The sequence below is a fragment of the Thalassophryne amazonica genome, chromosome 3 (assembly GCF_902500255.1).
Source record: "Thalassophryne amazonica chromosome 3, fThaAma1.1, whole genome shotgun sequence".
Classification (NCBI taxonomy): domain Eukaryota; kingdom Metazoa; phylum Chordata; class Actinopteri; order Batrachoidiformes; family Batrachoididae; genus Thalassophryne; species Thalassophryne amazonica.
This window is the reverse complement of record NC_047105.1, coordinates 80,476,094-80,502,714: the sequence shown is the minus strand read 5'-3', so window position 1 is coordinate 80,502,714 and position 26,621 is coordinate 80,476,094. Positions and strand designations below refer to the sequence as shown.

General features: G+C 41.4%; 2 protein-coding genes across 5 annotated transcripts in view; both read left to right on the top strand.

Annotated features, from left to right (window-relative positions):
• Positions 1 to 2,980, top strand: part of tmem183a (transmembrane protein 183A) — a 33,458-nt gene extending 30,478 nt beyond the window's left edge. The window contains exons 9-10 of the transcript XR_004559629.1: positions 622 to 628; positions 2,969 to 2,980. The gene's annotated coding sequence lies outside the window, so the exon portion shown is untranslated. The remainder of the gene's footprint in view (positions 1 to 621; positions 629 to 2,968) is intronic.
• Positions 1 to 26,621, top strand: part of tfeb (transcription factor EB) — an 89,732-nt gene that overhangs the window by 12,960 nt on the left and 50,151 nt on the right. Inside the window, exon 1 of one of the 4 annotated variants that reach the window (XM_034166931.1) lies at positions 5,944 to 6,179. The exons of 2 other annotated variants lie outside the window; for them this stretch is intronic. The gene's annotated coding sequence lies outside the window, so the exon portion shown is untranslated. Of the gene's footprint in view, positions 1 to 5,943; positions 6,180 to 9,520; positions 9,637 to 26,621 lie in introns of those variants that run through there. One more of the 4 variants, XM_034166929.1, reaches the window with a different exon arrangement.

Sequence of the window (26,621 nt, the reverse complement as noted above, 5' to 3'; positions counted from 1 at the left end):
ATTTGTGTTTATTGTTTGAACCTTTTTGTAGTACAGATTTTCACACAAGACCTCAAATTACTTTTGTAAAGTGTCAAAACAGTTGTTTATTATAGTTTACTATGTGTTTTGAATAAATGTGTGTGGAAAATTATTTTTTGCTTTATTTTTTCCTTGCTTATTTTTTATTGTAAACCTTTATTACACTTATAAAACACAACAAAATCATATATATTCTGAAAGCACAGGTTGTCCTGAAAAAAAGAGGCATAAAACTTGATTGTGGGATGCAGGGAGAGCTGTTAACAGCAATAATAAAACATTTATGCCAGGCGAGTGAACTGTCCAAGAAATGCCCTCTGACCCCAGAGGGTTAACTAATGGGACAGCTGTATCAATCAATAAATAAAAACTAAAAATAAAAGTCAGAAAATCACATTGAATGATTTTTAAATAATTTATTTGCATTTTATTGCATGAAATAAGTATTTGATATAATAGAAAAACAGACCTTAATATTCGGTACAGAAACCTTTGTTTGCAGTTCCAGAGGTCACACTTTTCCTGTAGTTCTTCACCAAGTTTGCACACTGCAACAGAGATTTTGGTCCACTCCTCCATGCAGATCTCCAGATCTTTCAGGTTTCGAGTTTCAGCTCTCTCCAAAGATTTTCTATTGAGTTCAGGTCTGGAGACTGGCCAGGCCACTCCAGGACCTTGAAATGCTTCTTACAGAGCCCCTCCTTCCTTAGTTGCCCTGGCTGTGTGTTTGGGGTCATTGTCATGCTGGAAGACCCAGCCATGACCCATCTTCAATGCTCTTACTGAGGGAAGGAGGTTGTTTGTCAAAATCTCACGATACCTGACCCTATCCATCCTCCCTTCAATACGATGCAGTCGTTCTGTCCCCAGAAAAGCTTAGAAAGTCCCAGTGAGCACAGTGGCCTCCATCATCCGTTTACTCTGTTATGCGGTTCATTTTCACTATACACAAATGGGCTGGTAGACATGAAATATAAATGAGAATATTTCTTTTCTCTCACCTGTGTGAACAGCTGTACCAGTCACAGTGGAGAATTTTCACACTATGAAACAGATCACAGGAATGTTCCCTGGTAAAAATGGCAATGTCCATGAGCCCTCTCATCCTAAACACAACGGCTCATTTCCAGCAGTGTACAGTTATGGGCCAACAATGTGTGCATGGCCAGTATTGATGCCTGTTCTAAATAATGACTGACTACAATATTTATGTATAATATTGTTTTAACAGTGGTACATTTTCTGTTTTTTGGTGCATGCATGTGATGTCCAGTTACCCACTGAATAAGAAGAAATAAAAACAAATATATGTACATCACATGCTCATTGCTTCAGAAGCATCACGTGATAAGAATGAGCAGTCCGATTGGCTGCAGCAGAACATGTACAATACTGAAATTCTGGTCAGGATATAAATGTGACATTGTAGCCCAGTCTCACATTTTTTTCATGCCTCTGTCATGCCTGATTTTTGTGGCATGTTTTTTTATTTTGCTATTTATAATCCTTCCCTTGTCCTAACACTAACCATAATGATAGTGTAAGTGTCTACTCTCCCCTGGCCCCAACTATAACCCCCCAGACTCTCCCGTTACACCACATTTTGTGCCCCTGTCATGAAAAGCAGTCCATTTTCATGCCCCTGTCATGAACCCATAGATGAATGTACTTTTCGTAATACCACCACAAACTGCCGTGAGACTGGGTTGGACATTGCAGTGTTTTTCCAAAAATGGCATTATGTGTTCCTGTCAAAAATCCTTGACGGGAAGGAAGGAAGTAAGGTGTGTGTGTGTGCACATGTCTGGATCTTACCTCCTCAATAGGCCACTGTCAAGCATACAACACTGCCTTGGTTAATTATCACTGCTCCTACACGTGCAACTTGCAATTGGCCAGATTTGACAGGAATACACTTTTCCGAGCCAATAAACTACAAGCTTATTGGCTGGTCCTGCCCTTGGATCAAAATAGCCCTGTAAATACTCTACAGTCACTATGAGATGTGAAGCGAGCCCACTGATGAATGCTTTGTGTACAAACAAGGGATTCTTGTCAGCTGGTGCTGCTGAACCATGCTGGGTGTTCTCTGTTGTGATAGGCACAACATACTGAGTGGCATTTTAATACCAGTGATTGTGGCTGCATTCAGACTTTCATGAGTGACAGTAATTTGGGTATAATATTACACGGAAAAAAGTTTTATTGATGCTGCAACGGGTATGATGGAGAGGAGAGGAAGCAGAAAGACTTGTGGCTGAATGATTTATGTTATGACCATTTCTTGGAAATATGTCTTGCAGTGCACTTCTTTTGTCAAAATATGTAAAACAAATTAACCAGCCTCTGACTGGTCATACAGAGCAACCAATGACCATGTCAGTGAAACAGAGTGCCATGTTGACAAAAGCAGCCAAGCTGAGTTGAGTTTGAATCCAGGGTTTTCTTTCACCAGCATGCTGCCCTTAAATAATTCATTTGAATCTCTATGATATAATACACTGTTCCATAAGTGTGACTGTTGTAGTAGTATAATTCTGAAGGACAAGGATAGAAGGTCTTAGTACTCTGTGATTAAAGCCCCGTTTACACACAGACGGTAAGAGCTCCCAGAAGAGTTTTTGGCCGTCTTAAGGATCACACGCCGTTGTTAACGCCGGCACTAGGGGGCGTGGCTTAGTTACGGCTTTACCGGGAATCGTCGAAAAATTATTCAACATGTCGAATAATTCCGGGAGCGCTCACGGAGAATTTGCGTGACGACGGAGACAACACGAACAACGGCGTTTGATACTTTTTAATCGCCGTTTCATCCTGCCCCTTCCTGTAGTGCCGCAGTTTACACCGCCGTAATTGGCGGCCGGCGTTGTATCCCTAATCAACGGCGTGTAAAACGGCGATAGAGCCCACATCGGCGTCCTCAAAGGCATTTTAACCAGCGACAGAGGCAGACAAAACGGCGGCACTAGCGGACAGTACGCCGTTCTAAACGCCACCTCCCGGTTAACGGTGTTCCAAACGGCCGATAGGCGGTGGTCAATATAAAAACGCTAGCGCGCTGCATGCAGGCCTCTCACTCGCGGCCAGCTCCAGATATTTTTGCAGAGAAGCTCCATTATGCCTCCTAAAAGAAAATTGGCAGCGGCAAGGACTTACCAAGAGGTCTGGTTCAGAAGCAGAGGGTAGCCCTGTGGTGGAGATGGAGCAACACGTTGAGAAGGGGAAAAGGAGAAGAAAAGGCTGAGTATGATCTCCCTCCCCCTGCAGTGACAGAGGCATGTATTCCTGCTGCTTCAGCCTATTATACTCTGGGGGCGGTGCCTATATGCAAAAGTTCCTGGAGTAACGCAGGATTTGCCTGGATAAAACCAGCGGTACACAGGGCATTATCGGTGGCAGCAGAACACAGCCATTCTCATGCGCGTCTTAACCTGCAATTGTAAAGGATAAAACTGGGTATTAACCCCCGTTGCATGACGTGTGCCGGATGCTACAGCGTCAAAACGCTGCTTTATTCGGCGGATTTAGCGGCGTTTTATCCGCGTATTTGCGGCTAGTACGGCGGTCAAAATGCCGGCGAAATGCTCCGCCCCTTTCCACCGTGAAAACAGCCGGAACTACCGCGAACTTCAGTCTACGTACTACCCGCCGACAAAACCGTCTATGTGTAAACCATGCTTAAGTGCTCTCTGTCTGATATTTTCACATTGTGTCTGGAGTTTTTAATTATTATCATTATTATTATTATTATTATTATTATTCTCACACCTATTCTTACTGGTCTCCAATGCAGCAAGCAGGACTTTCATTAAAAGAGTAACAAATTAACCATTATCTAATGTATTTTATTTGGAAACTACGGGTTAAAGTTGAGTAGGCATACAATCCATAAAAAACCGGTCACCATATTTGTAGATGTTGCTGCTCTGTTGAGCAATTAGTACAGGTTTGTTTCAGTCTTTTTGCTTTCTATAATTTCTAAAATTGATGTGTCAGGTGTGTGTAATTTTTGGGGTCCAGAATGGGTATATAACACTGGTCAACATGATTTTTTTTGCATGGAGTTTTTCCAATGGGTTCAGGGTAATTTGGGGGCACTGAATCTGAGTCTGGTGTTAGTTTTTGGCAATCACATCAGGTTTTCGAGATATGAAAACAACATTTTTTTTTATTTATATTTTTTGCAGAAAGATAAAACATTGTGTTTAAGCACCCATATATGAAATAGTCTTTGCAATTGAAGGCAGCTGCTCCCTTATGAATGCATTTCCAAAACTACTTTTATGCTTGCACCCCTTGTGAGCATTATTGACCGCAGTATACAAATACTAAAGTTGCTTGCACCCCTTGTGAGCATTATTGACCGCAGTATACAAATACTAAAGTTCAGTATATTGAAAAAATACAATCTGGAGCATTATCACAGGTAGGGCACCACTGAAAAGCAAATTTTTTCTTTGTTTTATGTCTTTCTCGCAGAATTAAATTTGCACCTTTAAACCAAAAGCATGCAAACAATACACGCTGTCACTTTAAAACGATCAGTAGTAGGACTGGCTGTACAGTAAAACTTGATGTGCATTCCATACCTCCTCTTCTTCTTCATCATTATAAGTGGATGAAGATGTGGAAGAAGTAAACTCATCCTCATGAACGTTTTCACCAATGGGAGCTTGGTGAAAATGGGTACAGGTGTTTCATCACTGTGGGGAACCAGTCGTATAGCAGATTGTACGCTGGAGTATTGCAAGTATTGTTTGTTTTCTTATTAAATCCCTTTATGTTTACAAGGTAGAAATATCAGTCATCTAAGTGTTTTTTGGTTTTCTCCAAACCATTGGCTCAACAAATTTGAACTTAGCATTCTTTCCTTGAGATCAGGATCTCAGTGTTTCGGCACAAGTTGTGCAAACTTGGTGAGGCGCCCAATTTTTGTCCTGGTCACCAAGTGGTACTCCAAAATAAACAAGATACACTCTTTGATAAAAGTATTGATGTTACGTCTTTGAGGTGATAAAGTGAAGCAACCACAGGTATAACAGAAAATATCTGGGTCATGGCAGCACTTCCTTTCGCTTCAAAGTCGTAGACATGTTAAATACCTTAGCATAAAGAAGAATCGGGGCAAAGTCTTCACTAAACTGTAAATTGCTGAACCTGTCACACAATAACAAACACTCCTGTTAAGAAACTAATGCAGGTACAGTCAAAACATGTTTGAAAATGACAACATTTCTTAACCTTACTACTTACTGTCTGGAAACAGCTGTTTTTCTAACTTCATGCCTACTTCTCGTATCAAGCATTGAAGCAAAAGCTGCAGTCTCAAACACCTCTGCGTGCCATAAATGATATTATGGCTCTTTGTTCACATTTCACAAACATAGTTTAAAAACTATGCCTTTGAAGCTTTTGCTTCAATGCTTGATACGAGAAGTAGGCATGAAGTTAGAAAAACAGCTGTTTCCAGACATGATCGAGACGATCAGACATGATTTGTGATCGAGGAAATCTGAGCTCAGATTATGATTCAGGGTCCAAAAATTACTCCAAATCAGTTCTCAAAGTTCATGCAGGAAAAAACTAAAATTTGTTGACCATGGTGTTTCATTTTCACTATACTTCATAAGACCACACGCCCGCACACACACTGTGATGCAGCAGACAAATGAGGAATTGCTCCACAGGATATGTGGATGTGTGCACGCAAATGTGGGGGAACTGTGTTTGTCATTTGTATGTATGTATCGTATACTGCTTAAGCAAGAAGACTCAACTGAAGTAAGGGTACTGCATGAGGGCAGGGGAGGGAGTGGGTCTTACTGGACGGCCCCCCTTGCTGTTACCCCAGGCTATGGCCTTCAGGCTAATTTAGGGGAAGAGGAGAAGTGTGGGAGGAGGCGGAGGAGGAATAGGAAGCTGCGCTGGTGGTTAGAGACGGGGAGGAAGGAATGGTGACTAATAGTGACAGTCACTCACTGTACTGTAATGCCGCCTGTGAAGGGAGGAGTGGCGTCTCACCCAGCATGCACTTGTTAGTTGGTCCCAGTCAGCAAACAGCTTTCTGTCTCACTGAGTGTACACGCTAACACATGGAGGAGCAGATTTCTCTTGGATACGACATGTCAGTGGAATAGTAAGAGAATTGCTTGCCCCTGGTAAGAACCCATGTTTATATGTATTATAAATTGTGCACGGCTGCTCTGTGGGGTGTACTTGTATTAACAGTCTGAGCTTCTTTCATGGTAATTTGCTGTTGAATCAGTTAAGATTTTCATTGATTTGAAGAAATGAACATGGATTTAGCTGAAGAAGCAATAACTATATGAACTGTAGCTTGTAAACTGATGAACTGTGTAACTTTTCGAGAGTTGTGTCGTTATTTTTGCATTATACGAGACCACATCCACATATACGAGACCACTCGTAGACCACATCCCTTATGGAGATGATTATATGTGATCCTTTGTCGTTATGGTTAACTGTAAATGGAGTGACTCACAAAGTAATGGACAGAGTTTTCGAAAATTTCCTAAATTTCATCTTTTTTAAATTTTCATCTTTTGTTACTGTCGAGTAGCGGTTCCCAAATATTTTTTTTGTTTTGTTTTTTGTTTTTTGTAACCTGCTGTGCATGTTTTCCAGTAATCCCTGCTCTCCTCTCACTTGTGATTGCTTGAACACACCTGATCCAACTAATGATGTGTGAAAAGAGCAGGGAGAAATGGAAAACATGCACGTCAGGCATACACGAGGACTGGCAACCATTGCCACAGAGAAATACTGCTGTGACCCAAATACTTATATTATGTCACACCACAAGGAGACACTGCTGCATAGCTGACATCAGACTAAGAACTGAGATGATGTTGGCACAGTGATGCCGTGGTGAACACTGTCACCTCAGAGCATGACGTCCCCGTTTTAAAGTCAAACTGGGTGGTAGGACAGGGATGAGGTTCTGCAACCTTTAAATGGTTTTGTTGACCAACATAATGGTTTGTTATTACTTGATGCCAAATGGAGACAATGTCTCAGCAAAGCCTGTGACAGTGAAAATCAGCTAACACATGATAAGCAGTGCTCCTTCATGCCAAAATAAATGCATGTGAATGTGAGAAGTGAAAGTGTAAACTGAGTGGACTATTGAGATATCTTTTGTGTTTTTGGATTATTATATTGTTGCACTGGCAGTACTTGTATGACAGGTTGAGTAAATGTGTTATCTCTTTGTCTGACAGTGAATTTTTGCTTGTGCAGTACATGTAAATATGTATTTATTTTACAGCATATTATGCATGTGAAATGCTTATATTTATAGTTTTGTAGCATGTACAACTACAGATCAGCAGTCTTCTTAGACAGGCAGAAAGCCCTTTGCAGCATTGTATGTGAGATAAACTGAGCTACTGTACGATTGCACAAGTGTTAACAAGTGCCAGTACTGAACATTAAAGGTTTACCTGTAAACCGATCTTAAGGTGTAAGAAATGTGATATGGAAACAGTGATGGTTGTTTTCATTCAGAGGGCATTGCCAATAAACACTAAGAGTTGTGCAAAGTGATTAAAAGGAAAGAGGAAGTTGTGCACTGTGGTTATTACTGATGATATTGGTTCATTGTCTTCTTGTGTTATGGGTATAGCTGGAATGTGTGTTGGGGCTGATGAGCTACTTTTCCTTTCCTTGCTAGTTTCACATCATGTCCTGTGAGCCACCTTCTGCACCAGAAGCAAAGCTGTAATTGGAGCAAAGCAGGAATGAATTTCACATATTGACTCTGAACAAGGGTGTCTCTTCACTGGCTATTTATAGACTGTTTAGAAGGTGGCACACATTGTGATTCACATGCAGTGTTGCAGTGTAATGGTGATTCTTTGAAACTGGTGTCAGTAATTTTTTTTCTGTGCAGAAATGTTAAATGTTTGGATGGCAGTTCATTTGACTTTATTGAGTAAAGAACTCTGTTCTTTCTGCTTGACAGTATCCCCTCAGCTTTACTGACAGTCAAAGGACATGGGTTCTTTAGCTAGAAAAAAAAAATCAATGCAGAAATGTAACGGCAGAACTGTCCATACCAAACCTGAGTATACTTGCAGGCCATGTTGGACATCCATCCATCCATCCATCCATTTTCTTCCGCTTTATCCGGAGTCGGGTCGCGGGGGCAGCAGCTCAAGCAAAGCCGCCCAGACCTCCCGATCCACACACACCTCCACCAGCTCCTCCGGGGGAACCCCAAGGCGTTCCCAAGCCAGCCGAGAGATGTAGTCCCTCCAGCGTGTCCTGGGTCTTCCCTGGGGCCTCCTTCCAATGGGACGTGCCCAGAACACCTCTCCAGTGAGGCGTCCAGGGGGCATCCGGAAAAGATGCCCGAGCCACCTCAACTGACTCCTTTTGACGTGGAGAAGCAGCGGCTCGACTCCGAGCTCCTCCCAAGTGACCGAGCTCCTCACCCTATCTCTAAGGGAGCGCCCAGCCACCCTGCAGAGGAAACTCATCTCGGCCGCTTGTACTCGCGATCTCGTTCTTTCAGTCATGAGCCAAATCTCATGACCATAGGTGAGGATCAGAACGTAGATCGATCGGTAAATCGAGGGCTTTGCCCCCCTACTCAGCTCTCTCTTCACCATGACGGTCCGATACAGCGACCGCATCACTGCAGATGCTGCACCGATCCGTCTGTCGATCTCACGCTCCATCCGTCCCTCGTGAACAAGACCCCGAGATACTTATACTCCTCCACTTGAGGCAAGGACACTCCACCGACTTGAAGAGGGCAAAGCACCTTTTTCCGGTCGAGAACCATGGCCTCGGATTTGGAGGTGCTGATTTTCATCCCGGACGCTTCACACTCGGCTGCAAGAGAAGCCCTGGCCCTTTGTCACCGGTTCTGTTAATTATTTTTATGGACAGAATTTCTAGGCGCAGCCAGGGTGTAGAGGGGGTCTGGTTTGGGAACCACAGAATCTCGTCTCTGCTGTTTGCGGATGATGTAGTTCTGTTGGCTTCGTCAAATCAGGACCTTCAGCGTGCACTGGGGCGGTTTGCAGCCATGTTGGACAATGAACAGTAAACCTAAACCTATTAAAATAATTGATTTGTGAGGAAAAAGAAAAAAGAAATGATTAAATCAATATAAAATCATTAAATGAAAAATTCTTAAAACAACTGTGGGGAAAAAAATTCTTCACACTTTGAATGCATTGATGCATAACAGTGACTAAGTGCATAAATATAGTTCTTCCATGGTCTGTTGCTTGCTTTGCTTCCGCTGTGGAAAGTCTTTTTGAATTGTTCAGTGTGTGTGGCACACCTGCTGCTTCTAGAGACACTACTGCCTCCTCTGTCTTTTCAGCACCACTGTCAGAATCACATTATCTCTGTCAGATTAATTTGTTCCATTTTTTATTTTATTTGAACCCTGACATTTTTGATAATTTTGTAACTATCTTTGTCTTTTTTTCCCCTTTTCTTTTTTCTATTTGTACAATCTTTGTCACCTTTCCACCCGTGTGCTCTATCACTTCACCCTGCAGATTTTCATCCACTTTCTGCAGCAAATGCTGAAATGTAATCTGCATATCCTGCTTTGTGAACATTTCGCTCAAATAGGTAAACATCCACGTGTGTACGTGCCCACATGTATGTGCATGTGTTTGCTTTTGTGGAAACATAGTGGTTAATTAAACCCATTTGAGGTCTGAACCATCTGACAGAGGAGAAGGAGGTAAGGTGGTCCCTTCGTGTGTGTGTGTGTGTATGTGTGTGCGCGTGCCTGCATGCAAAACTAATGGATGGATTTCTGTTATTTTGTGAGGACATAATACTAGGGTTACGGAAGACTGGATTCAAATTTAGTGGTAAATCAGGTCTGACTTAAAGCTTTGTTTTTATTTATTTCTGTAATGAGTAGCCTCAGAGCCAAAATAGCCAACCATGCACCCCTTCAAGATCCATAGCCACCAGGATTTTTTTTCACTCTTTATTAGTGACTAATAGAGTATATTAAAACGCTCATGTTCTTGTAATCATCTTGATCTCAGTATAAATATCTTTGTATATACAACCCCTGGCAAAAATTATGGAATCACTGGCCTTGGAGGATGTTCATTCAGTTGATCACAGACATGACACAAAACTAAAGTAATTTCAAATGGCAACTTTCTGGCTTTAAGAAACACTATAAGAAATCAGGAAAAAAAAAATTGTGGCAGTCAGTAACGGTTACTTTTTTAGACCAAGCAGAGGGGAAAAAAATATGGAATCACTCAATTCTGAGGAAAAAATTATGGAATCATGAAAAACAAATGAACGCTCCAACACATCACTAGTATTTTGTTGCACCACCTCTGGCTTTTATAACAGCTTGCAGTCTCTGAGGCATGGACTTAATGAGTGACAAACAGTACTCTTCATCAATCTGGCTCCAACTTTGTCTGATTGCTGTTGCCACATCAGCTTTGCAAGTTGGAGTCTTGTCATGGACCATTTTCTTCAACTTCCACCAAACATTTTCAATTGGATTAAGATCTGGACTATTTGCAGGCCATGACATTGAACCTATGTGTCTTTTTGCATGGAATGGTTTCACAGTTTTTGCTCTATGGCAAGATGCATTATCATCTTGAAAAATGATTTCATCATCCCAAACATCCTTTCAATTGATGGGATAAGAAAAGTGTCCAAAATATCAGTGTAAACTTGTGCATTTATTGATGATGTAATGACAGCCATCTCCCCAGTGCCTTTACCTGACATGCAGCCCCATATCATCAATGACTGTGGAAATTTACATGTTCTCTTCAGGCAGTCATCTTTATAAATCTCATTGGAACGGCACCAAACAAAAGTTCCAGCATCAGCAGCAGATTCGAGATTCATCACTGAATATGACTTTCATCCAGTCATCCACAGTCCACGATTGCTTTTCCTTAACCCATTGTAACCTTGTTTTTTTCTGTTTAGGTGTTAATGATGGCTTTCGTTTAGCTTTTCTGTATGTAAATCCCATTTCCTTTAGGCAGTTTCTTACAGTTTGGTCACAGACGTTGACTCCAGTTTCCTCCCATTTGTTCCTCATTTGTTTTGTTGTGCATTTTCGATTTTTGAGACATATTGCTTTAAGTTTTCTGTCTTGACGCTTTGATGTCTTCCTTGGGCTACCAGTATGTTTGCCTTTAACAACCTTCCCATGTTGTTTGTATTTGGTCCAGAGTTTAGACACAGCTGACTGTGAACAACCAACATCTTTTGCAACATTGCGTGATGATTTACCCTCTTTTAAGAGTTTGATAATCCTCTCCTTTGTTTCAATTGACATCTCTCATGTTGGAGCCATGATTCATGTCAGTCCACTTGGTGCAACAGCTCTCCAAGGTGTGATCACTCCTTTTTAGATGCAGACTAACGAGCAGATCTGATTTGATGCAGGTGTTAGTTTTGGGGATGAAAATTTACAGGGTGATTCCATAATTTATTCCTCAGAATTGAGTGAGTCCATATTTTTTTCCCTCTGCTTTGTCTAAAAAAGTAACCGTTACTGATTACCACAATTTTTTTTCCTGATTTCTTATAGTGTTTCTTAAAGCCAGAAAGTTGCCATTTGAAATGACTTTAGTTTTGTTTCATGTCTGTGATCTGCTTTTTTTCTACAAAATTAAACAACTGATTGAACATCCTCTGAGGCCGGTGATTCCATAATTATTGCCAGGGATTGTATATGTACAGTGCATCCAGAAAGTATCCACTGTGCTTCACTTTTTCCACATTTTCTTGTTACAGCCTTATTCCAAAAGGGATGAAATTATTTTTTCCCTCAAATTCTACACTCAGTACCCCATAATGACAATGTGAAAAATGTTTTTTGAGATTTTTCCAAATTGATTAAAAATAAAAACTAAGAAATCACATGTACATAAGTATTCACAGCCTTTGCCATGAAGCTCAAATTGAGCTCAGGTGCATCCTGTTTTCACTGATCATCCTTGAGATGTCTCTACAGCTTAATTGGAGTCCACCTGGGGTAAATTCAGTTGATGGGGCATGATTTGGAAAGGCACACACCTGTCTACATATAAGGTCCCACAGTTGTGACTGCATATCAGAGCACAAACCAAGCATGAAGTCAAAGAAATTGTCTGTAGACCTCCGAGACAGGATTGTTTTGAGGCACAAATTGAGCGAAGGGCACAGAAAGATTTCTGCTGGTTTGAAGGTCCCAATGAGCACAGTGACCTCCATCATCTGTAAATAGGAGAAGTTCGGACCCGCCAAGACTCTTTCTAGAGCTGGCTGCCCATTTAAACTGAGCGATCAGGGGAGAAGGGCCTTCATTAGGGAGGTGACCAAGGACTCGATGGTCACTCTGTCAGAGCTCCAGCATTCCTCTGTGGAGAGAAGAGAACCGTCCAGAAGAACAACTATCTCTGCAGCAATCCACCAGTCAGGCCTGTATGATAGAGTGGCCAGACAGAAGTCATTCCTTAATAAAAGGCACATGGCAGCCCGCCTGGAGTTTGGCCAAAGGCACCTGAAGGACTCTCAGTCCACGAGAAACAAAATTCTCTGGTCGGATGAGACAAAGATTGAACTCTCTGGCATGAATGCCAGACATCATGTTTGGAGGAAACCAGGCACCATCTGTATAGTGAAGCATGGTCATGGCAGCATCATGCTGTGGGGATGTTTTTCATTGGCAGGAACTGGGAGACTAGCCAGGATTAAGAGAAAGATGAATTCAGCAATGTACAGAGACATCCTGGATGAAAACCTGTTCCAGAGCGCTCTTGACCTCAGACTGGGGCGACGATTCATCTTTCAGCAGGACAATGACTCTAAGCACACAGCCAAGATATCAAAGTAGTGGTTTCAGGAGAACTCTGTGAATGTCCTTGAGTGGCCCAACCAGAGCCCATATGTGAATCTAATATGAAGCCAATTTCACATCTCTGGAGAGATGCTCCCCATCTAACCTGATGGAGCTTGAGAGTTGCTGCAAGGAGGAATGGGCAAAACTGCCCAAAGATAGGTGCACCAAGCTTGTGGCATCATATTCAAGAAGACTTGAGGCTATAATTTCTACCAAAGATGGATTAACAAAGTGTTGACCAAAGGGTGTAAATACTTATGTACATGTGATTTCTTAGTTTTTGATTTTTAAGAAATTTGTAAAAATAAAAATAAAAAAACTTTCTTTCATGTTGTCATTATGGGATCTTGTGAGTAGAATTTTGAGGGGGAAAAATAATATACTCTATTTTGGAATAAGGCTGTAACATAACAAAATGTGGAAAAAGTGAAGCGCTGTGAATACTTTACGGATGCACCGACGCACAATATCATAATCCGATTGTGATCAAACTTGCATGTACATTGGACCTACGGTGGGAAGGAATACATTAGAATTTAATCAGTGGTCAATAGGTCAGAGGCTAAAGTCAAATTTTCAGCCCCATGCTAATTTATAAAAATGACACATTTTGTGGAAATGAGATCAGATATTTTGTTGTACGTGAACGTGACTGTTTAAAAGCTCTTTTAACATTTGAGCACTTTTGATTTTATAAACTCTGATTTTTTTTTTTACATGATGCTGAAGGAAACATAAACCATCTCTTTCTGACTTAAAACATAAGCCACATCTATTGTGATATTTCAAGGGCATGAGGTTCAGAAAACGTAAAAAACAAGCAAAAATAGCAATACAACAATAACAACAACAAAGTAAAACTATGAGCAGTAAAGGTGTAGGGCAATTGATTTTGTCAGATTATGATACATTTACAGGTGAGAGGCACCCTCAGATTATCATTGCCTCCACTTTATAGGGTCCTATTGTATACCCTGTCCAAAGACCAACACAAGTGTTATTATTATTGCTAAGCTCCACTGCCATCTCTCCTAGACATTTCCATGCCTCCACCAGAATGCCATCTGGCCAATTGCCTTTCCAGTCTTCATCCTTTTCATAGCTGCCCTCACTTCATCCTTGGTAATCTCTTGTACTTCCTGATTTAAGCCCCGTTTACACATAGACGGTAAGAGCTCCCGGAAGCGTCCCGGAAGAGTTTTTGGCCATCTTAAGGATCAAACGCCGTTGTTAACGCTGGCACTAGGGGGCGTGGTTTAGTTCCGGCTTTACCGGGAATCGATGAAAAAATTATTCAACATGTTGAATAATTCCGCGAGCGCTCCCGGAGAATTCACGTGACGACGGAGACAACGCGAACAACGGCGTTTGATACTTTTTAATCCCCGTTTCATCCTGCCCCTTCCTGTAGTGCCGCAGTTTACACCACCGTAATTGGCGGCCGCCGTTGTATCCCTAATCAACGGCATGTAAAATGGCGATAGAGCCCACATCGGCGTTCTCAAGGGCGTTTTAACCGGCGACAGAGGCAGACAAAATGGTGGCGCTAGCGGACAGTACGCCGTTCTAAATGCCACCTCCCGGTTAACGGCGTCCCAAACGGCCGATAGGCGGCGGTCAATAGAAAAACGCTAGCGCGCTGCATGCAGGCCTCTCACTCTCGGCCAGCTCCAGATATTTTTGCAGAGAAGCTCCAGTATGCCTCCTAAAAGAAAATTGGCAGCGGCAAGGACTTACCAAGAGGTCTGGTTCAGAAGCAGAGGGCAGGCCTGTGGTGAAGATGGAGCAACACGTTGAGGAGGGGGAAAAGGAAGGAGAAGAAAAGGCTGAGGATGATCTCCCTCCTCCTGCAGTGACAGAGGCATGTATTCCTGCTGCTTCAGCCTATTATACTCTGGGGGCGGTGCCTATATGCAAAAGTTCCTGGAGTAACGCAGGATTTGCCTGGATAAAACCAGCGGTACACAGGGCATTATCGGCGGCAGCAGAACACCGCCGTTCTCATGCGCGTCTTAACCTGCAATTGTAAAGGATAGAACTGGGTATTAACCCCCGATGCCTGACGTGTGCCGGATGCTACGGCGTCAAAACGCCGCTTTATTCGGCGGATTTAGCGGCATTTTATCCGTGTATTTGCGGCTAGTACGGCGGTCAAAACGCCGGCGAAATGCTCTGCCCCTTTCCACCGCGAAAACAGCCGGAACTACCGTGAACTTCGGTCTACGTACTACCCATCGACAAAACCATCTATGTGTAAACGGGGCTTTACACTCTCCACATCATCCATCATTTTCTCTGTCATTTTCTTCATTCATCAGCGCCTCAAAATTTTCCCTCCACCTTCTCAACACACTCTCCTCACTTGTCAGCAAATTAAATGTACATCTTTTATCACCTTTACCATGACAAAACTGAGAAATTGGTTTAATGAAAATACACTCAACAAAAATATAAACGCAACACTTTTGGTTTTGCTCCCATTTTGTATGAGATGAACTCAAAGATCTAAAACTTTTTCCACATACACAATATCACCATTTCCCTCAAATATTGTTCACAAACCAGTCTAAATCTGTGATAGTAGCACTTCTCCTTTGCTGAGATAATCCATCCCACCTCACAGGTGTGCCATATCAAGATGCTGATTAGACACCATGATTAGTGCACAGGTGTGCCTTAGACTGCCCACAATAAAAGGCCACTCTGAAAGGTGCTGTTTTATCACACAGCACAATGCCACAGATGTCGCAAGATTTGAGGGAGCGTGCATTTGGCATGCTGACAGCAGGAATGTCAACCAGAGCTGTTGCTCGTGTATTGAATGTTCATTTCTCTACCATAAGCCATCTCCAAAGGCGTTTCAGAGAATTTGGCAGTACATCCAACCAGCCTTACAACCGCAGACCACGTGTAACCACACCAGCCCAGGACCTCCACATCCAGCATGTTCACCTCCAAGATCGTCTGAGACCAGCCACTCGGACAGCTGCTGAAACAATCGGTTTGCATAACCAAAGAATTTCTGCACAAACTGTCAGAAACCGTCTCAGGGAAGCTCATCTGCATGCTCGTCGTCCTCATCGGGGTCTCGACCTGACTCCAGTTCGTCGTCGTAACCGATTTGAGTGGGCAAATGCTCACATTCGCTGGCGTTTGGCACGTTGGAGAGGTGTTCTCTTCACGGATGAATCCCGGTTCACACTGTTCAGGGCAGATGGCAGACAGTGTGTGTGACGTCATGTGGGTGAGCGGTTTTCTGATGTCAATGTTGTGGATCGAGTGGCCCATGGTGGCGGTGGGGTTATGGTATGGGCAGGCGTCTGTTATGGACAAAGAACACAGGTGCATTTTATTGATGGCATTTTGAATGCACAGAGATACCGTGACGAGATCCTGAGGCCCATTGTTGTGCCATACATCCAAGAACATCACCTCATGTTGCAGCAGGATAATGCACGGCCCCATGTTGCAAGGATCTGTACACAATTCTTGGAAGCTGAAAATGTCCCAGTTCTTGCATGGCCGGCATACTCACCGGACATGTCACCCATTGAGCATGTTTGGGATGCTCTGGACCGGCGTATACGACAGCGTGTACCAGTTCCTGCCAATATCCAGCAACTTCGCACAGCCATTGAAGAGGAGTGGACCAACATTCCACAGGCCACAATTGACAACCTGATCAACTCTATGCGAAGGAGATGTGTTGCACTGCATGAGGCAAATGGTGGTCACACCAGATACTGACTGGTATCCCCCCCAATAAAACAAAACTGCACCTTTCAGAGTGGCCTTTTATTATGGACAGTCTAAGGCACACCTGTGCACTAATCATGGTGTCTAATCAGCGTCTTGATATGACACACCTGTGAGGTGGGATGGATTATCTCAGCAAAGGAGAAGTGCTCACTATCACAGATTTAGACTGGTTTGTGAACAATATTTGAGGGAAATGGTGATATTGTGTATGTGGAAAAAGTTTTAGATCTTTGAGTTCATCTCATACAAAATGGGAGCAAAACCAAAAGTGTTGCGTTTATATTTTTGTTGAGTGGTAAGTTGTCTTTAAATTGGGACAAAACAAACTATATGATTTTTGGTAATCAGAGAAAGAGTGGTGATGTGAGAATGACCATTGGTGGAGTTATTATTGAAAGAGTTAATGTAGTTAAGTTTCTTGGTGTTGCTTTAGATGAAAAATTAAATCAAAAAGCCCACATAGATTATATAAAAAGGAAAGTTAGTAAAAGTATTGGAATTTGATTAAAAGTAAAAGATTTGTTTGACTGTAATTTGTTGCATATGCTGCTTTGCTCAATGATTCTCTCATACTTCAGATGTTGCACTGAAGTCTGGGGTAATACATATAGCAATACCACTAAGTCCTTGTATCTGTTACATAAAGAGCCATTGGAATTATCATCAAAAAATGTTACAGAGAGCATACCAATAAGTTGTTTATTGCAACTACTCAACTAAAATTTAAGGATCTTGTTGACTTAAAAATTGTACTTATTATGTGGAAGGCTAAGCCACGAAGTTTGCCAGATGATTTGCCAGAAATTTTAGTTTTATTACATGGGTTGTTTGCCATAGAATAAATATAATTTTTGGACTGTGTTTGCACAGACAACTATCAGACAGACGTGTCCCTCTGTTTATGGAGTTAAACTTTGGAATGCATTGAATGAAGAAATTAAATGTTGTACAAATGTTTCTGGATTCAAAAGGATGGATAAGGATAAAATTCTGAGAGAATATAGTAAGTTAGAAGAAAAGTGAATGTAACTGCTGAAATGTAAGACAATCATGTTAATGTTGATATTTTTTTATGTTTGGTGACTTGATGAGGAAACTATTGGGGTGGGAATCGAGGTAACAAAATGGATTTCTTTTTTACTTTTATTTTTGTTTTACTTTTTTTAACTTTGTTTGTGTTATAAGGACCAGAAAATACAAGCTTTATCTTCCTTCCGTTCCTTCTTCTTCATGATAAATGTTTATGACACAAATATGAAAAATAAAGTTGTTTGATTGATTGACCCGAACCTGCTGCCACATCCTTTCCAGCTCTGTCCCTTTGTCTTGCCAGTCCTTTCCTTACTATTCAACTTCTTGTGCAGCTGGCTATATGCCTTTTCCTTAGCTTTTGCCAATTCTCTTTTTGCCTTCCACCGCACTTTGTACTCCTGTCTACTTTCTTCACCCAGTACCTTCCTAGCTGTCTCCCTCACCACATCTGCAGTACTTTTCCAGTTGTCCAAAATTATTTCCCCTTCATCCAGTGCCTCTCTCACCTGTTCACTGAATTTCACACAACAATCTTCCTCCTTCAGTTTCCACCATCTGATCCTTTCTTGAGTTCTCACTCTTCTCTCCTTCTTCTTCTTCTTCACTTCTAAAGTCAGCCTACAAACCACCAACCTATGCTGTCTAGATACACTCTCTCCTGCCACCACCGTACAGTCTCTAATTTCTTTTAGCTTGCATCTCCTACAAAGAATGTAGTCCACCTGTGTGTACCTTCCTCCATTCTTATATATCACCCTGTGCTCCTCCGTTTTTTTAAAGTAGGTGTTTGCCACAGCCATTTCCATCCTTTTTGTAAAATCAACTACCATCTACCCTTCCATATTCCTGTCCTTGATACAATCTCTACCCATTATTTCCTCATCACCTCTGTTCCCTTCGCCAACATGCCCAGTTACTGTAAGTCATCTCTTATCACCACTCTTTCATACTTGGGTACACTCTCCACCACCTCATCTAACTCACTCCAGAAATAATCTTTCTCATTCATCTCACAACCTATCTGTGTGACATATGCACTGATGATATTCATCATCACCCCTTCAATTTTAACTTTACACTCATCACCCTGTCAGACACTCATTTAACCTCCAACACACTCTTAACATACTCTTCCTTTAAAATAACCCCGACACCATTTCTCTTCCTATCCTCACTGTGATACAACAACTTGAACCTACCGCCTATGTTCCTGGTCTTACTTCCCTTCCACTTGGTCTCTTGCATACACAATATGTCTGCCTTTCTCCTCTCCATCATGTCAGCCAGCTATTAGTCATACTGCCAAAATTCAAAGTCCTGGCTCTCACTTCCACCCTTCTAGTTTTCCTCTTCTTCTGCTATTTTCTGGACACATTTTCCTCCTTTTCTTCTTCGCACAGCAGTAACCCAATTTCCACCGGCACCCTGTTGGACAACAGCACTGGTGGCGGTCGTTGTGAACCCGGTGTCGCAGACTGAATGGTCCCCTCTAAAAATTGGTCCGCCCTGTGGCTAAATTAAATATTGATAAATTATGCAGAAAGTGACAGAGTTCTGTTCACTCTTATTTGAACTCTGCCCATCATACTAAAAGTTAATGAGAGAAATAACAGGTCATGCAATTAAACATTTCTCTCATAAATGAAGATTGTTTGCGGTCTGTCTTAATGATGAGAGCAGTTCATGTGCTTGAGTCATCCATCTGCCTGAACTATTTTATATGATATCAGAAGAGAAATGAGCTGTGTGTGTGCTGTATTGGTATCTGGGTGTTAAACAGTTTTCTTCCTCTGTGTCTGTCAGTCTCATCTAGGCAATGACGACATTATTGCTTGGTTTATGGCCACATTTATTGTACGATGGGACCTCCAAATTGTAATATATTAAATGTGCCATACAATATCTAACCAGTAGATGTCAGTACTTTTAATGAGCTACTGAATGAAGCTTCAGGTCATGAAGCTTTTAGTGAAACAATTAGCTGGGAAGCTCACTGAAGTGTGAATTTTATCTAGTCACCACTATCTATCATCACTGTCATCACTACATATTTGGTGTTGTGTAATATTTATTAATATAAAATATTCTGACCAAATTCTATCTTCCAAGACATGCTTTATCGTGCACCCGTTCTGTGGAATGGTCTTCCTGCGACCGTGAGGCAGTCCGGAGTCTGTGGACATTTTTAAGTCAAGACTTGAAACCTATTTTTATTCTCTTTCTTATGAATAGTTTTTATTTTCTTATCTGTTTCATTATTTTACTTCTGTTTATAATTATGTATTGGAATTTTGTAATTTTTATTTATTTAAATTTTTTGTGTTGAACTGTTTTATGTGAGGCGCCTTGAGACAGCTTTTGTTGTGATTTGGTGCTTTATAAGCTGATTAAATTGAAATTGAATTGAATGCTACAAGTGAACACTCCATCAAGAGGTTTATAAGTACACAACTATTATTCTCATTTGTACGCAGGAAGAACATCCAACGACCCCACCCGCCTCCAAATAAAAAGGCAAACAAGACTTTGCATTGTCCTCAGACATACACTTCAGACTACAAATGTATCTCTTTTGTAGTCGACTTCTGCATCAAAAATTTGGAGAAAATAAAGAGTTTGGCCACTTTAAATCCAAATTTGTGCTTGTCTAATTTGGAATATGCAGTAGAGTGTGCTGTTGTCCAAACAGCTTTTCTACCTGTCCAACAATTAGATGAATGTTAATATCATACTCTGCATTTTGCTGTGAGATTTGACCACAGACATTGATGGGTGTGTGCTGGGGAGGGGCGTAGTGTTCATTTGTGTTAAGTTTGCTAATTAACTGAGTTGTCTACCTTGTTATCAAGACTATGGTGCTTAATTAATAGAGCAGCTCCTCATTGATTTCAAAATAATGTTACCTTGAATTCAGCAAGGAGGTGTGGATGGTGGTATGTTTTTCATCTCTCATAGTTAGTAGTTTCTTCTCTTATAATTAAGGCACGAATTTGATCCCCACACTGCCCCGCAAGTGGTCATGCCAGTGCGTCCCGCTTTGTCCCCCTTGATGCCACGCTGTATAAAATAATCATTTCGTAGCCGATGACGCATTTGCTCTCAGAACTTGGCTGATGAAACCATTCTTTCATCGCTTACAGAATCACAGAGAAATTATCCACTGCTGCAGGTGCTGTGTTGTGGAGAACGCATTTGGAATTTGGGCTCAAAGGTAATTATTTGTATTATATATTGTAATTGATTGGTAAAACAGTTGCATTTTCATTCCTTCTTATGAGTTAGATAATGTATCTGTAAAGTTAAGTTCATTTTAGATGATTTCGAATAAGTTGCGCAATGTTCACGACTAGTTCACGCAAGTGGCACAAAATTAATGTGTGCCAGAAATCTTGAACATTTTTTAATTTTCTTTGCACACTGGCACACAGCCGCGCACAGTTCATACACAGTTTACGACGGGTTTACTCATTGGCATGCAAGATCATGTGCCAGTGCGGGGATCAAATTCATGCAAGTGTCAAGGTGTGTGTTAGGTAGCTTTCCTCCACAAAGATAAGGTCATGTATTTTTATTTTTTATTTTTGTTTTGTATTGATAACAAAATAGTCTCGTACTCCTTCACAAAGCTTGCGGTGTGAATCATCTTGAACTATATCAGGTTTGTTGTTGTTGTTTGGTTTGTTTATACAATATTTTTATGGTTTATGCAACTTGGTATTTTCAAAAAGCAGTATACCATGGAACTGGTAATTGGGCTACGCCTAGAGTGAAGTAGTAGGAGGAAGGTTTTTTTATAGCTCAAACGTCATTAGACTTCATTAGACCCATCAGAAAACCCATCTTGGTTGTTTGAAACTGATCTGTCTGTCTGCAAGTCTGTCTGTCTGCAAGTCCATGCAGCCTAATTTGATGCCTTATGTTGCTAAGGGATACAGTTTTTTGAGTGTGAAATGAAGATGGAAGGGGTAAGGACGCTATGTTTACTATGCCAGTCACAAAATCCTGCCTCCCTCATTTGTTAACTGTGCATGTGGCCTTATGAATTTTGATACAGTTTGTTTACATGATCTGATGTGTCTTAAACACTCACAAAGAGTCGAGAGCTATAATACACATGTTCTCAGCTTCCCCCCATGCCACACCATCATAAACACACATATGCACAGTTGTAAACAAATAAAACAAGCAATAGCAATAAATAAACAAACAATAAAAAAACAGATCAGGGCTCAGGGGAGCAGACTGTTTCTGAAAAGGAGAACAGAGAGCAGGGAGGGATATTTTAGTCATTACAGTAGGCAGACAGATAATGCCGAAAGTATGTACGTTGACTGAGAGAGTGATGAAGTGCAGAGAGCAGCGCCATGTTTGGACCATTACGATTAATGGTGTCATCATTTAAACATTTTCCCACGGACCAAAGGACAGTCTTTAATCCACACAGAAACTGTGTCACCTGACTGCTGTAAGAAACACAGGTTTGGAACCACCGACTGTACGTGCACTGGACAATCCTCTGTTACGTCGGCTTAGATTTTTTTTTAAAGAGCGGTTTTGAAGCTCCAAAAGCGTGGGTCTGGTTGTCGCCATATTGACACTGCTTAAGTTCTGGCAAACCCATAAATGGGTGGTGGGACGTGGGCAAGACTCTGTGTGTGTGTGTGTGTGTGTGTGTGTGTGTGTGTGTGTGTGTGTGTGTGTGTGTGTGTGTGTGTGTGTGTGTGTGTGTGTGTGTGTGTGTGTGTTGCTTCGTCCCTCACTGGGCTCTAACTCACTCTCCCCAGCCAAGTGGTAAGCTTTGATGAAGCCTTCCTGGAAGTCCAAAATATTGCAGTTCCTTGAATGGCTGATTGAGGCTGGCTCCAAAATAGAGCACATCCCTATAGGCCTCTGTGTTAAAATGTCCAGCTTTAGAGCAGAGATAAACATGTTTACAGCCTGGTAAAAAAACAAAACAAAAAAAAAAACGGTTTTGGTGTCTATAAATAGTTTCCTCCTCCAACACAGCTGTATGGGTGATGATTTTTTTCTGACTTCTTAGTTTAAGGCGTTTTAAGCCATAAAGTTCTGTATAATTGGGGGCGTCGTTGCTTTGAGTGACAGTGGATGAGCTCTGCGACTCCACCTCTTGTGGCGTCCGACCGTAACTCGTGTCCTCTCAGTGTAGCTGGTAGCTGTTGTGGAGGGCTGTGTCTGTATGTTTGGGCTGTTTGATTACAAACACCTGGTATAATATGGCTTGTGTGGTGAAACGTCCTATCAGATCTTCTAAGACATTTCTGCCGCAATATTTGCACTTAGTGAAACTCTCATCTTATTTGATGTTGTATACTAACAATGTTAGTTAGCACTGTTAGCCGCCATCGGTAGCTTCATCCGTTATGTCCACTTACTCAGTTTATTGAGAAAATAAGCCACTCATAAGCAGTGATGCCGGTAACGCGTTACTTAGTAACGCGTTACTCTAATCTGACCACTTTTTTTAGTAACGAGTAATCTAACGCGTTAATCTTTCCAAATCAGTAATCAGATTAAAGTTACTTCTCCATGTCACTGTGCGTTACTATTATTTTTCATTGTGGGTCGATAACAGCATTAAACTTGGTCTATGGGCAGGAGGTCGGGGTTCGACTGAACTGCCCACTTTAAGCGAGCTGTGAGCTTTTAATCCGCAGTTTTTTGCAGCTGCTCGACTCGTCCTCACCTCTTAAAGCGCGGTGATCAGCACACCTGCACTGAACTTTACAAAGACATTTTTATACTTTTTTTCCTTCTTTATTTAGAATTCTGAGCTGAGCCGCTCTGTATCGTCTCATTAAAAACAGCTGATCCTCCGCGACGCGTCAACAACTAACACTATTTTCCACTCAAATGCACCTAAACTCTCTTTCTGAGGACCACATGATGTGAAAACGCAATAAAACTTTCTTACCTGTAAATCTGGTCATGTTTTCTGCATAAATAAATGTTATCCATTCTTTGTGCTCAAACGCCAAAGCAGGAGCGAATCTAGATGGAATGGGGGCGTGGGGCAAGGATGTGCCCCCCCACAACACCCCTAGATTAAAGGTGCAATTTTGAAGCCGTTTTTTACTACAACTAATATTGCTTAAAATAATAATAATTTCGACAAGTAAAATGTTTAGAGAGAATTTAAATGTTAGAAAAATGTTAGAATTTAATAGTTACCTTTATAAACAATGTAGGCTCGAAATTGCAAGTTTTACTGTTACAGTGCTGTCAACAGTTAAATATGAGGTCAAGAAAGACATCTTTATTTTACTTTTTATAAAACAAGTATTTATTTTCATTGAAGTCAAGAAAGGGTGACTATAAAGTGAGTTTTGGCAAAACAGGTATCATTGTCATGTTGAGGTGGCAGAGGGTTGTTGTCGGCAGCTGGGAAAAGTAACTAAAAAAGTAACTAGTAATCTAACTTAGTTACTTTTACAATTGAGTAATCAGTAAAGTAACTAAGTTACTTTTACAATTGAGTAATCAGTAAAGTAACTAAGTTACTTTTTCAAAGTAACTGTGGCAACACTGCTCATAAGTTTTCATGTCCACACCAAAGCAACTTCTTAGAAAAATCAGTGGGCAGTTCCCAGAAATATTATTTAATAAACACTGAAACTGAGCTAGCCTGTTAGCTGATTTGGGCCCAAAGAGGGGCACGTTCAGGCTTCTTTCATCACACACTGAGCCATCCACACTCCACCTCTTTATGTATTAATATGTTCATTGTGAGTCAGTGCTGTCGGGGCTCTTAACATGGCGTCGCGCAGATATGCGCTTTCTATTGGCTAACATACAAATTAAATAACACAAAAATTTCACTCAACGAAAATACTGAGGCGCAAACTTCTTCGATGGTCTGTTAGTACAATTGGGCAGTGCAGTCTTGTTTGAGGGCAGGCACTAAGGGGGTAAAATATGATTCATATGGCATAATTTCTCTATTTCTGGGGAAAAACACAGCATTTTCTCTGAGTTTTTGGGCAAATTACATGCCAACAAAGTGAAAATACAAAGAAAAAGTGACGCTGTGGTGGGAAAGTGGACATGTGTTGCGGTGTGTTTATGACCCGGAGCACAAACATGTCAAGGCAGTTTTGCAGGTGAGGTAACACAGCTACTCTGGTTAGCTGTCTAGGCTAACACTTACTGACACAACCTCTCACATTTGCCTCATCTTCTCTTCCCCGCTGGGAACAACAACAACAACAACAAAAGAAAACAGTTTTCGCGACTGCTTCGGTGATTGAAGCCGAAAACAAAACAGTACACCATTTTTCCATGAGAAGTTATGCTGTGTATATTTTGCACAATGGGACCAGCTGTCCCCATAAGTGGTTAAGTCCCGCAATATCTCGCAGGGTTTAAACGAGACTGTGGTGGCCTATTAACCTCGCAGTAAGTCCTATTATCTCAGAGATTTGTCTATGGTATCGAGGCTATGGGAAAGGCTCAGATGACACACACTACCTGTCACTCAGTCACACCACCCCTGGTTATTCATAATTTCCTTCTCTTATCGTGGAACTGTTCTCTGGAATGATCTCCCTATGGAGATAAAACAGATTCTGTAGAGACATTCAAGTCCAGACTTAAGACTCATTTATTCTCCTTCTAGTATGGCTAGCATACTGTAATAGTATGGAACTATGCTTTCTATCTTTTTAAAGTTATTTTATTAGTAACAGAAGAGGTCTCAGCCTCAACTTTATTTAAATTCTGGGTCTGTTAGTGAAACTTAGGGCTAGCGGCCAGCTGTAACCTTAGTATTTTCTCTGCTTTCCTATTGATTTACTGCTGATAAATTATACTTTAGGTGTGGTTTTTCTGGCCAACTGATTCTGCATGGGATTGGTGTCTGCGGACAATGGGACGCTGGACTGACCGCGAGATGTTCTGCCTGAAGCTGATGCAGCAGATGTTGTTTTGATTTCCTGTTTTCTGTTCTTCAGCTTTGTAAAACTTTGTAACTGTTCGAGTGGTCTAAGCAGTGGGTCACCCCTCTTCCTCAGTATCATCAGAGGGAGTTTTTCCTTACCACTGTTGCCTGTGTGCTTGCTCTAGGGGTTGGTAAGATTAGACCTTATTGTGTGAAGCGCCTTGAGGCAGCTTTGTTGTGATGTGGCGCTATATAAAATGAAATAAATTGAAAATTGAATTGAAATTTCATGGCTTAAAGGAGTGTTGAGGATCCCAGTAGCAGCAGAAGGCCAAGGGGACACCCACATTTCACCTGCCTGCAGATAGATGGTTATTTCAGAGATGTGGGAATGGACCGGTTGTCTGCCTGGGTGGTTGCTGTCCAGAACCCAAAGCGGTGTTGTGGATGTGGTGAAGCATGCTTCCAGACTTGGCCTAACTCACGGCTTAAAATATCTTAAACTGATAAATTATGAAAAAATCCCCCATACAGTTATTATCTCTCTCTCTCTCTCTCTCTCTTTTTTTCTTTTTTAACTTGTTCCAGTTTTAACTTGTCTTGCTTTAATTAGGGAATAACCCTGTTGTGTCTGATAATTTGCAGACATTAATGTTGGATTTTACGGTCACAAATTGAGTTTTGCTGGCTCTGCTAATGCATCACTGGTAAAACGGATATTTGCGACAGTAATCCAGCATTAACGTCCGCAAATCATCAGGCACAATGGGGTTATTCTCATTCTAATTCAGTTCCATCATTTGCACGGTTTATTTTTCTGTATGTAATTCGGTTGTCAACAGTGGTGGGGACAGTTCAGCTAATCCGATAACAGATAATCGAAGCTAACATTTTTGCTAGCTGATTATCTTTTCAGATAAGTTTTAAAACCATCATCGGACCAATTATCTTCCGCTAAATTTAGTTCTGATAACTTTCAGTTCGATAACTTTTTTTTTTGCTGGTAAAGTGAGCAAACGTTAATGGTCAAAAACGTTTGTAAAC